The sequence below is a fragment of the Pollicipes pollicipes genome, unplaced genomic scaffold, assembly GCF_011947565.3.
Source record: "Pollicipes pollicipes isolate AB1234 unplaced genomic scaffold, Ppol_2.1 Scaffold_6052;HRSCAF=7182_pilon_pilon_pilon, whole genome shotgun sequence".
NCBI classification, from domain to species: Eukaryota; Metazoa; Arthropoda; class Thecostraca; order Pollicipedomorpha; family Pollicipedidae; genus Pollicipes; species Pollicipes pollicipes.
In genome coordinates this window covers 9,530,029-9,540,243 of record NW_023596805.1, presented here as the reverse complement: position 1 = coordinate 9,540,243, position 10,215 = coordinate 9,530,029, and the positions used below count along the sequence as shown (strand labels likewise).

At 49.8% G+C, this 10,215-nt stretch overlaps 1 protein-coding gene across 1 annotated transcript in view; it reads left to right on the top strand.

Annotated features, from left to right (window-relative positions):
• Positions 1–460: 460 nt before the first annotated feature.
• Positions 461–10,215, top strand: part of LOC119104819 (high-affinity choline transporter 1) — a gene marked incomplete at its 3' end in the record, with an annotated part of 37,160 nt that continues 27,405 nt past the window's right edge. The window contains 2 exon segments of the mRNA XM_037228536.1: positions 461–540; positions 7,841–8,271.

The following is a 10,215-nucleotide window of genomic DNA, read 5'->3' as shown; positions in this document are numbered from 1 at the left end:
TCGAACGCTTCGAAGAACCATCTACTTGATATCAAGCAAGCTGTAACGGCGCGAGCGTTCCACTGCACCAATTTTGCAAGCCCTCGCTGTCTTGAATTTGGATGAAGTGGTCCCACCGGACGCCATCTATAAAGCATTGTCGGAATCAGCGCCGCCCCTCAGCTGCGCGACCTTCAAGTAACCTTGGCCTCCCTGGCTCGCGCCCAACCGCCGGGCGATCCCCCACCTCCGGAGATGCGCACTCGTCGCGTCTTCCAGGTGTCTGGCTGACCGCAGTCGGCGGCGATTGATGCCAGCGCTAATGAATGCCGTCCTGCTCACCGCTGACCCCGCGACCCCTGACGTCCGCGCGCTCGCCGAGCCTCCGGCAAGGCCCCGCCCACCCCGACCAATCAGCGGCCGCCGATCCGCCAGCGCCCGCCGTGCCGATCAATAGCGTTCGGCCGCGGCATGACGTCAGCCGGCTTCGACCGAAGCCGACGTCGGGTCGAAGGGACGACCGCCGACTCGACAGCCACCGACACCCGCGCCCCGACGGAGGTGAGTCATCACGCGGTCGCGCCTGACTCGAGCTTGACTCGGGCCTGACTCGAGCCTGATTCGGGCCTAACTCGAGCAGTCCGCAGACGCCCCGGTGGAGACGAGCCGCGCCGAGGCCGCTCAGGCGTCTCAGGAATCCTTGCTGTGGTGGCCTTCGAGGTCCTCGCCAGGTGGGGACCGCCATGCGCTGCGCAGGGTAGCCGTGCGCAGAATCGACATCAGGTCACGCTATGACCTCTCTATGACCTCGCCTCGCCCAGCACGCTACGACCTCGTGGGCTTTCCGCAAGTAGATGCCATTGTTCGCTATGCAACAGCGTCGCGAAAAATGCTGCAAGGTGTTCAGAGGAAGCGGCGGACGTCACTCGGCTGGGTATCCCATGACGACGAGCCGTCTCTTTTTCGGCGTGTGTAAACCTGCGGTAGTGTTGATGGTTGGCTACCAGGTCCCATGCCCGTGCCACGTCCATTGCCACTTCGCCCACGCCCCATGTCACCTTGTCGACCCGACATAGGCGTGTCTGGCGATCTGACACGTGGCCCTTCGGAAGACGCGGTAAAATGGAACGCTCTGTCGGCACAGAAAGCTTTTTGTGTGCCCCACCACTTCGGAAGTGGAGGTGGACATCCGTGTGAAGAATCTATGGTTCGTTTCATGTAATGTCGAACTGTTTTGTAAGTCAATTCATTTTGAGCTGCTCTGAGCGTAGCATGCCGATTGTTTCACATAGGATTGCAAAGCAGGTTCCGCTGGCAGACATTCTTCTCCAATTTGTGCAAGTTCCAAGTTTCCCCGACCCTCCCGGCGAAAGGCAAGTGCAGAAGAAAGTGTGGAAGGTGCTGCGTTGCACCAACGTCGTATTCAAAGGGGTAGGCATAGGGTGGAACATGAAATAGTTCCGAACATTATATATTTATGGATGGGAAGGTAGGGGGGGGGGGACAGTCGTGGACAGGTGTATTACCATCTTGCTGGAAACTTCCGAGTCTATAACCCCCCCCCCCCACCCCATCTCGCCCCCTTCCCTTCCATCCAACCTCTGCTAACTTTGGATGGTCTAGCCACCTTCTGTTGTGGGGTCAGAACCAATAAGGCATCTTCTGCCAATGCGGCACCCAATGTCTCAGAGCGAAAGCAGCCGGCAGGTGGTCTTTGCTTTCAAGTTAGATAATTTTCAGCTGCCTTTTTCAGGCGGCCTGCTGTGCTGTCAGTGAAAGACAAACGGGGTCAACTCTTGTTTCTGCCGTATCGCGAGGCTTTGAATATGACTTACGGAATGAAGCTAGTTCTTGTCAGTGCATACCACCGTTAACTTCAAAGTAGTGATGCAAGAATGTCTCAAGTCATCTGAGGAGCCCCAGAATGCTTTATGGCAGCCAAGTATTCAAATTTATTGCAAAAGTTATGTTTTTGTGTCGGCGTCCCTTATATACTGTGGGGACTTCCTGTAACACGCTCAGGGGGATAGCGATGGATGATATTCAGGAAGCTAAACAAAGAGTAGGGGGGAGGGGGAGACGGGGAAGTCATTTCACAAATACGTTAACTCCATCGGTGTCTGAATGCTTCCCAAGACCTGCGACAATATTGACTGCGGATAATCTCGCGCTAAAAATACTGGTGCGTGACAATAGTATTAGCGTAATAGACAGGCCCATCACTAATCCCTCGCATTCTTTCGCGGCCACCTTACGCCAACATAGACTGCCCTGAGTTATTTCAGGACTTTATCTCACGTGATCTTGAACTTGAATGGTCATTACGTCATACAGACACTTGCTGTACATTTGTGCTCGGCAGATGGTTATTTGAACTAATTCGGCATAAACGTCAAGATTTCACCCAAAATTGCCTTTGCCGTAAATGACAACTCCCTTTGAAAGTGTAAAAAAAATTGAAACTGGATGTCTGGCAAGGCTGATCAGAAGGTCTTCTCCTCTCAAAACCATTAGACAATTCAATGGTCTGAGAGATTACCAGATTGCGTGCGTGGGCGACGATTTTCTATACTTCACTGACAGGCCTTACATATGAACATACGCGCACAGCTACAGACCAAAATAACCATGGAAAATGCAATTCACTACGCATGTTTGTGTCCTTAGCTATAGAACAAACGTCCTTACACATGTTGAAATCGTAAATGTAAAAAAGCATCGCGCGTATTGCGAGTACGGGTACGGACATCACACTTATTCACGTGGCCTTCAACCTCTTGCCATCATTTACATTGCCTGAAACCTATGTACGCATCACGCGTATTATTATGATCGATGTACATCATGGCAATGGCAGGAAAGCACAAGATCTTAACCATATTGCTTTCCAGCTTAGAATACCAATTGCAGTTCTACCATTCTAATTGCCCGGTGTCTCATCTTCACTTGCGATTTCGCTATGTTTACAAATAGTGTTTGCTACCTATGCGAATTGTATTGCTGGTAGTCTCCGACATACCCGACCTTACTAGTAAGATCGCATTGTTTTATTAAGTCGTTTAGCCCGGGTCCTCCCAATACATGTTGAATAAATGCGACGCAAAATCCTTACATTGGATTGGCAAATCTCCCCGCCCAAAGCGCATTCAACGAAATATTCACGTGCTCTTGTGTGTTACGTCAGATTTGTCCTGTTACGCATGGGCAAGAAACTATCGTCCCGCCCAGTGCAAACTCCTTAGAGGAGGCCCTAGCTTTAGGCTGAGTTATGTGGGGAGTGGAGAGAAGCCAAGCACCTGCTCCCATTGCTCCTTGATCCAACCCTAGTACTCAATATTTGCCATGCTTTACTCACGAGTAAACACCGTTTTCAGCTTGTTTTAGATAAGCTCTATCTTAACTCCCTTCATTCAAACGCCGACGCCTATAGCCGAAGAAACACGTTGGACACATTCTCTTCAAACAACCCGTGACTTGTCCTGCCGCGTATCCTAAAAAAACGTCTCCTGGGGCCGTTGCAGGACGCAATTTGGAGCTCAACTGTTGTCGGATGCTGTGCAATCGAGTTTGTAGTAAGAGCTCGCAATTTGAAAACATTATCTCTGTTATTGTTAGTGGCAGCTACAAAATCACCTTGGTGCAGGTATTCCCATGTCTGCACCATGGTGGCTTGTGAAACAAAGCCACGATAATTTAACATCGTAGGGAGAGGGCTGTATGCCCCAAATGCACTTGAAACAAGAATTGACGATCGTTGAATACCAATTTTCGCTGGATGCAAATATTGGTGCTTCCGGCTCGGAGGTGATCAGATTCCCAAAAGGCTATCTTGATATGAACTGACGAGCTATGTAGCCAAAGGCTCAGACCACCAATCTTCGGGAGAGATGACAAAGCACACATACAATGCGAGATGACAAAACAACGAGTATGCGACACCCGCGGGCCCCATAATGCTTCACAAGTTCCTTCACCGATATGCAGCATTTTCAGTGAGTCGCGCAAGACTCAAATCGTGCAGGACGGCCCTGTGACGCATTCGACTAGCCCTTTTCTTTCTCGCATTCGTCAACACATTCCTGCGCAACTGCACTCGTGTCACATCGTTGTCCAGTCAGGCACACGCACTGAGAACACATCCTACTTTGGCAATCATGATCGACCAGAACATTATAAGTGACCCACAACAAATGGTTTGGAGTTGAGTGCTTGACAAGTTGTTGCGTTTGTCGATAACAGACCCTTTCTGCGACCGTGCACCCTTATTAATATTGTGTGGTACACCCTTGACTTGGGTCTCAAATTCGAATTAGATATGCGGTTTGTTGTTTCTTGTTAGTAGTATCTATCATCTTCCTATTGCACTTTGTGGCTTATTTTATTTCATTCCAATACGATAGTGAAGTCATTAGTGCATCGTACAATAACATTTAAGTTGTTGCGCACTGTTCTGCTTGGCTAAAAGTTGTATTTTTATATTCCTTTTTTGCACGTAAATTTCCATATAGTTTTGATGCTAGTACTGCCCTAATGGAGGGCGGCAACCAGGCAGTGATGTGGTACTTTCATGATTACAGTTCAGCCCATAGCCCTACCCTGGAAAGTAAAGCACAGAGATTTGCAAGATATGAAACATGCAGAGATCCGAAGATACGAGATTTTCGAGAGTCGAGATTTGTCGTGATCGCTCTGTAATAGGGTTGAAGAACTACATTTCAGGATCAGAATGTACCGCCTGCTGAAGAATCCACGAAGTTGGGGACCGGTCTAGGTGGGTGCATTCCCTTGAAAGAACTCGACAAACGAAGGAATCACGCGCGCGCGTCGGCGGCAGCGCACGTGCTGTTTGCCCTGCGGTGAGCGGGGTCCCCAGCGAACCATTCGGGGGGGGGGGGGGGGGGGGGGGAGGGGGGCGTCTGTGCGGTCCCACGGCTATTTGGCGACATGCTAGGGGAGGGTAGCAAGTGGGTCATTGCCGGTATGCCCGCGGCAATCGATGGCGCAGAAGTGGGGCAGCGCGGGGCGGCGAGCTGTGACGCGGCAGCGGCGATCGTGGCGCGCGGGTGGCGGTCGGGGTGGTGGCGAATCAACGCCGGAGCACGCCACCAGCTTTGTAGCGTGTGTTTTGACATGCGACATGTTTTGTAACGTGGTTTGACATGCGTCGGGGACATTTGCTTGCCCCGTATGTGTGTTATTTCATCATTGGTGGTTTGCATCAAGTGGAATACAAGTCCAATTACTCTGATGACGCTTATAGAGCTCCCCAAATACATTAATGAAGACGCGGTTCGAGCTCCCAAAATACATGGAAACTATGGCTAATTGTGCGCAATTTTGCAGCTTTCGCCGGACTGTTGTGCTGAGAACCAACACGCCGTGATGTGTGTTATCAGCACATATTCTCATTATTTCATGACCTAAGTGGGTACATTGGCGTTTCCGACGTACCAGTACCACCTGAATGTATCCTCACCCCCATGCCGGCCTCTCCCGAGCTCCACACACACAAGAGCGCGGTACAATGTGTAACATAAACGTGCCCAGTGAAAGGTATCTGCTTTTCACGAAGTGCATGCAGTGCGCCTCCAATAATAGCAGTGATGTATTCAGCCCAATAATATATATATATATATATATATATATATATATATATATATATATATATATATATATACATATATATATATACATATACATATATATATATATATGTATATATATATACACATATATCTGCATATATATACACATATATACATATATATAATATCAAAAAAACAAAAAACTATATAATAAATAATGAAAAATAACAAAACAAAAAATAATAATAATCACAATGATAATACTTGGTGATATATTGGCAGGTTAGTGTTTAGAAAATGTGGAGAGATGTCAGGTCAGGATTGCATCCCGAACAATTATCCCGCCTGTCGCCCTAATGCCTCATCTCAAACATTCCGTAAAACACGACGGAAAGTTCCGTCAATTTCGCCAACCCACACGCCAACTGCCTCCCCCGCCAATCGCCCATCCGCCGTGCATCACTGACGTCACAATCGCCGACCAGTTGACAAGTCTGACGTCATTGTAGTGTCTTCCAATTCGTAGTGACGTCATTGGGCGCCGGATGGTAGGGGGTGGTGGGCACCACCCACTCACGGAAGAAGATCAATACCCGGGTTCCAAGGCGGCTTCGACTTGGAGAATTGATGGCAATGGGCGGGCGGGCGCAGCTGAAAGAATGCTGCTTTAAAAGGCACGTATTCTGGTCCGAGTTTGCACGCTAGCGGCAGTTCCAGTCGCGATAAAAGGTCACTCAAAGAGCTTCTATGCTTGGCATCGAGCTCTGAATAGCCGCAAAGTGCGGTTATGGTGTAGAGGAGGATATTCAGGGTTTGAGTCGTGTCGGCTGTGGCACTCGCCTCCTGCTGCTGTTTCTTCATGAAAGGCAGAAATTCGAGTCATTACTTGTGTCGCCAAGAGTTGAGAACTCCTGGCGACAACGGTCGCCTTGGAGAACGGTCTAGCACCGGCTGAAGAATGGGCTGGGGGAACTGTGGCCGGAATATTCAAGTCGGAGTGGTTTTTTTCGCGGCCACGGTCGGCGCCTCGGACTGCTGCTGACGTCGGCCGAGGAGATCGGACCTGAGGACGTCCGGGGATGAGACCCGAGAAGATTAGATGATAGGTGAGGAGGTTAGTAGGTTAGTAGGTGAGACCTGAGGTGAGGGTGTGAGACGTGAGAAGTTCAGAAGATGAGACCTGAGTTCAGTAAGTGAGATCTGAGGAGGTCAGGAGGTCAGACCTGAGGCAGGCATGAGGTCAGAGCTGAGGAGCTCAGCAGGTAAGGCCTGAAGATGTCGAGAGGTGAGACCCAGGGGATGGGACGCACACGGAAGGTGCAGATCCAGTCACGTGGTGACTCGGCCGATAACACATGACCTCGAAACATGAGAAACGCCAAGTCGCGAGGCACCATGTAAACGAGGTCGGAGGAGGCGTTTTTAAATTCAACGCGATGAGGAGCTTGATTTTGCTAAACGAGCAGAGGCTCGGCGTGGTGGCCCTGGACTTGTGCACTTCTGTGCGTGTGGCTGAGTGTAGATGCCAAACCTGATCTCCGTCCCCTATCTGAATGTGCACGACCGGTGTGGTGACAATCCAAAGTTGAGTAACACGCCCAGCGGCTGTTAAGTTGGCTGGAGGGGGGGGGGGGGGGGCGAGAATAAATAGGGCTGGGCGCTGACCTCACCTACCTGCTTGAGGAATTACACCCTTCATCGAGATCCTTGGAAGCCGCATGCAGTCGGCTGCAAAAGACAGCGTGCGACCTAAACCAAAACACGTAAGATGCCCTTAGATAACAGGGTGGTTTACCGGGGGAAAAGCGTCGATTATCCCGCTGGTTGTTCGCAGCTATTTCGCTGTAGGCACCAGGCACAAATTCAACTGATGCTGGCCTTCCAAAACCTGAACCTGCTCAGCCGTCCATGCGCGAATCCCGTCGTCCATTACCAGGGTTGGTTTCGTTGCCATTGATTTTATGCCTGCAGGCGCGCTTTGGAAGTTGCTAGGACCAAGCCAGCTGGTCAACTGGCCAAGGTGATTAGAGTGGCGATGAGGACAAGGGGGGGGGGGGGGTGTAGGGGAGGGGGGTGCGTTGTGCGGATGTCATTACAATGCGCTTTTCCGGCATCTTGTCCGATGAATGGAATTGCTCCACCTAGACCGATGACTGATGTGCTCAAGGTCGTTGCGGTGAGCTGTCTTGCATGGCCCTCCCCCCAAAAATCGTGCAACACATTCGATTCAGTTGAAATGACAAAATGACGCCTGATGCCGACTCCTTCTTTTTCAGGCTGGACCAGAAGCAGACAGGAGTTTTGAGTTATGTACCCGACCCCGATGGAAACGTATCATGTGCTCCCTGGGCTTTAAACTCAAGAATACACCTTCAAACAAAACCTCGCTGCGCTGGGGCGACGGATGCTGCCTAGTGACATCTAGCGTTGACATTTGAACCACGTGCCAGAACTGCGTGCGTCAGGAAGCGCAGTCACTGGCTCCCGGCGAAGAGTGTTGCGTCGTTGGCGAGTGACTTGCAGCTTCGGAACATTCCGTTATTGCTGAGTGGTTGAGAGAGACTTGGGCTTCCCGGACTGGGGCAACGACGGACAACATATTTTAATAACGCGAGAGTCTTAGTTTTATAAAGATTTGTAGTATTTTATTTCGTTATCGCTTTCAGTTAAAAGTAGATCTTCCAACGGGAACAACAAGGGTGTAAAGGTAAGCTTCATTGCACTCTCTGATGCATTGCGCAAGGTGTTGCAAGCATCTCACTATACAGTGATCTGCATGAATTTCCTTTATCTATTTTTAAATATACGGCTGAATTGCACGATCCTCCATCGTAACACCCCGAATGTTCAGTTTATCAGACATGCCCCCTGCCGCGCTTAAATCCCTCTAGTAGACGACGTTTGCGTGCGTTGTATGTTACCTGGGACACCTGCATGAGGTAGAATTGTTTACCAATGATTGTCCATGTAATATCGATTTTCTTTGACGGCTGGAACGTTGCAAACCTTTTGGGCACCATTGCTGTGTGCCCTCTCAGCACGTGCACGGGCGCGTTTGCTTGCAGGTTGCAGCTCAGGTACATGGGCCATGTGAAATTAGAAATGCCCGTAGCCAAGGCGTGCCACGCATCGATGGTATATATATATATATATATATATATATATATATATATATATGTGTGTGTATATATATATATATATATATATATGTGTGTGTGTGGGTGTGTGTGTGTGTGGTGTGTGTGTGTGTGTGTGTGTGTGTGTGTGTGTGTGTGTGTGTGTGTGTGTGTGTGTGTGTGTGTGTGTGTGGTGTGTTGTGTGTGTGTGTGTGTGTGTGTGTGTGTGTGGTGTGTGTGTGTGTCTGTATGCCTTGAATAGTTGCGTAGCAAAATGCTGGTTTGAGACTCATCATTAAACAAAGTACTAAGTCGCGGCAATGAGAAACCAGTGTTGTGATACCAAACTTTTACTAAAAACAGCGGAGACAAGCCATCGCGCTATGTTTTCCTCAAGCCTCGAGGAAGGAAGATTCGGGAAGGACCCGGAGCCGAAATCCTGTTTCCGCTATTTTTAGACAAAATAATCACATAGAATGTACTTATCCAGTTCTCAGACCCTCCCCTCTCCCCCGGCGATGTTGGGGTACCCAATGGCTGATAATAGCACAGCGTGGATGACAGGCTACACATTTAGAATTCCGGAAACGCCGCCAAAGGACCCCCTTGGCGACAAGCAACAGCCATCCATTGAATACAGCACGAGCAAATCAATAGACGGAAGTGGCAGAGCATGAGACCCGCTTTGTCACCCGCAAAGACCCGGCACGACTGAACACGACGGATTCTGAGTCTATCATTCCGCTTGACAGCCCGGACCTTCGGATATCATGAGGTCCATGGTCAAACTGAGCAGCTGCAGCTTAAGTTGTTTTTGTTATTGTGTTGCTGCGCCGCTCTAGTTAAAACTTCATGAAGCTAGTTCACTAGTTAAACTAGCATGCGGCATTAAACATTGTGCGCTTGTAAAGTAGCTAGCTAGTTCACTTCATGAAGTTTCCGACGTAAGTGGATGACGAGTGACGTGTCGCCAAGACGTGTCGCCAAGGAAAGTAGGCGGGTGAAATTCACGCAATGTGGTCATGTCGTTGAACGGGCCATAACCGCAGCACATCATCCCGACCATACTCAAACCGTTAAGGGTTACGTGACCGGGTTACCTCTGCTCGCGTGCCCCCACCTCTCCTCACGCGTCGTCTCGCTACAAAAAATTAAGCAGTTGGGCGCACCAAATAAACATTAGCTGGCGGCTCACATACAGTGAAAGCCGAAGGAGAGAAAAAGAACTCCAGTTTTCCGCGTGAGTGACGCGCTTGAAAATATCCTCATTGGTTTACATCGGTGGATTTAGGTTCAGGGTGCTTGCTAGACACAGACTGTTGCGTTTACCCTGAACACACTACCCGAGTCTTGGCGCCAGCTCAAGGGAGGATTTTGTCTCCGCCCTTTTGCTAGACAAGATGGTTGCGGAGAGATTTACGTGTTGCTCTGTACTGCGACATGGCCTCCCCGGGCCGGGTTGACCCCGTTGACCAGATGCCAGCTGACCTTTCCATGCTAGTGGGGGCAAACAACGTGTCCGCTCTGGGACCGAT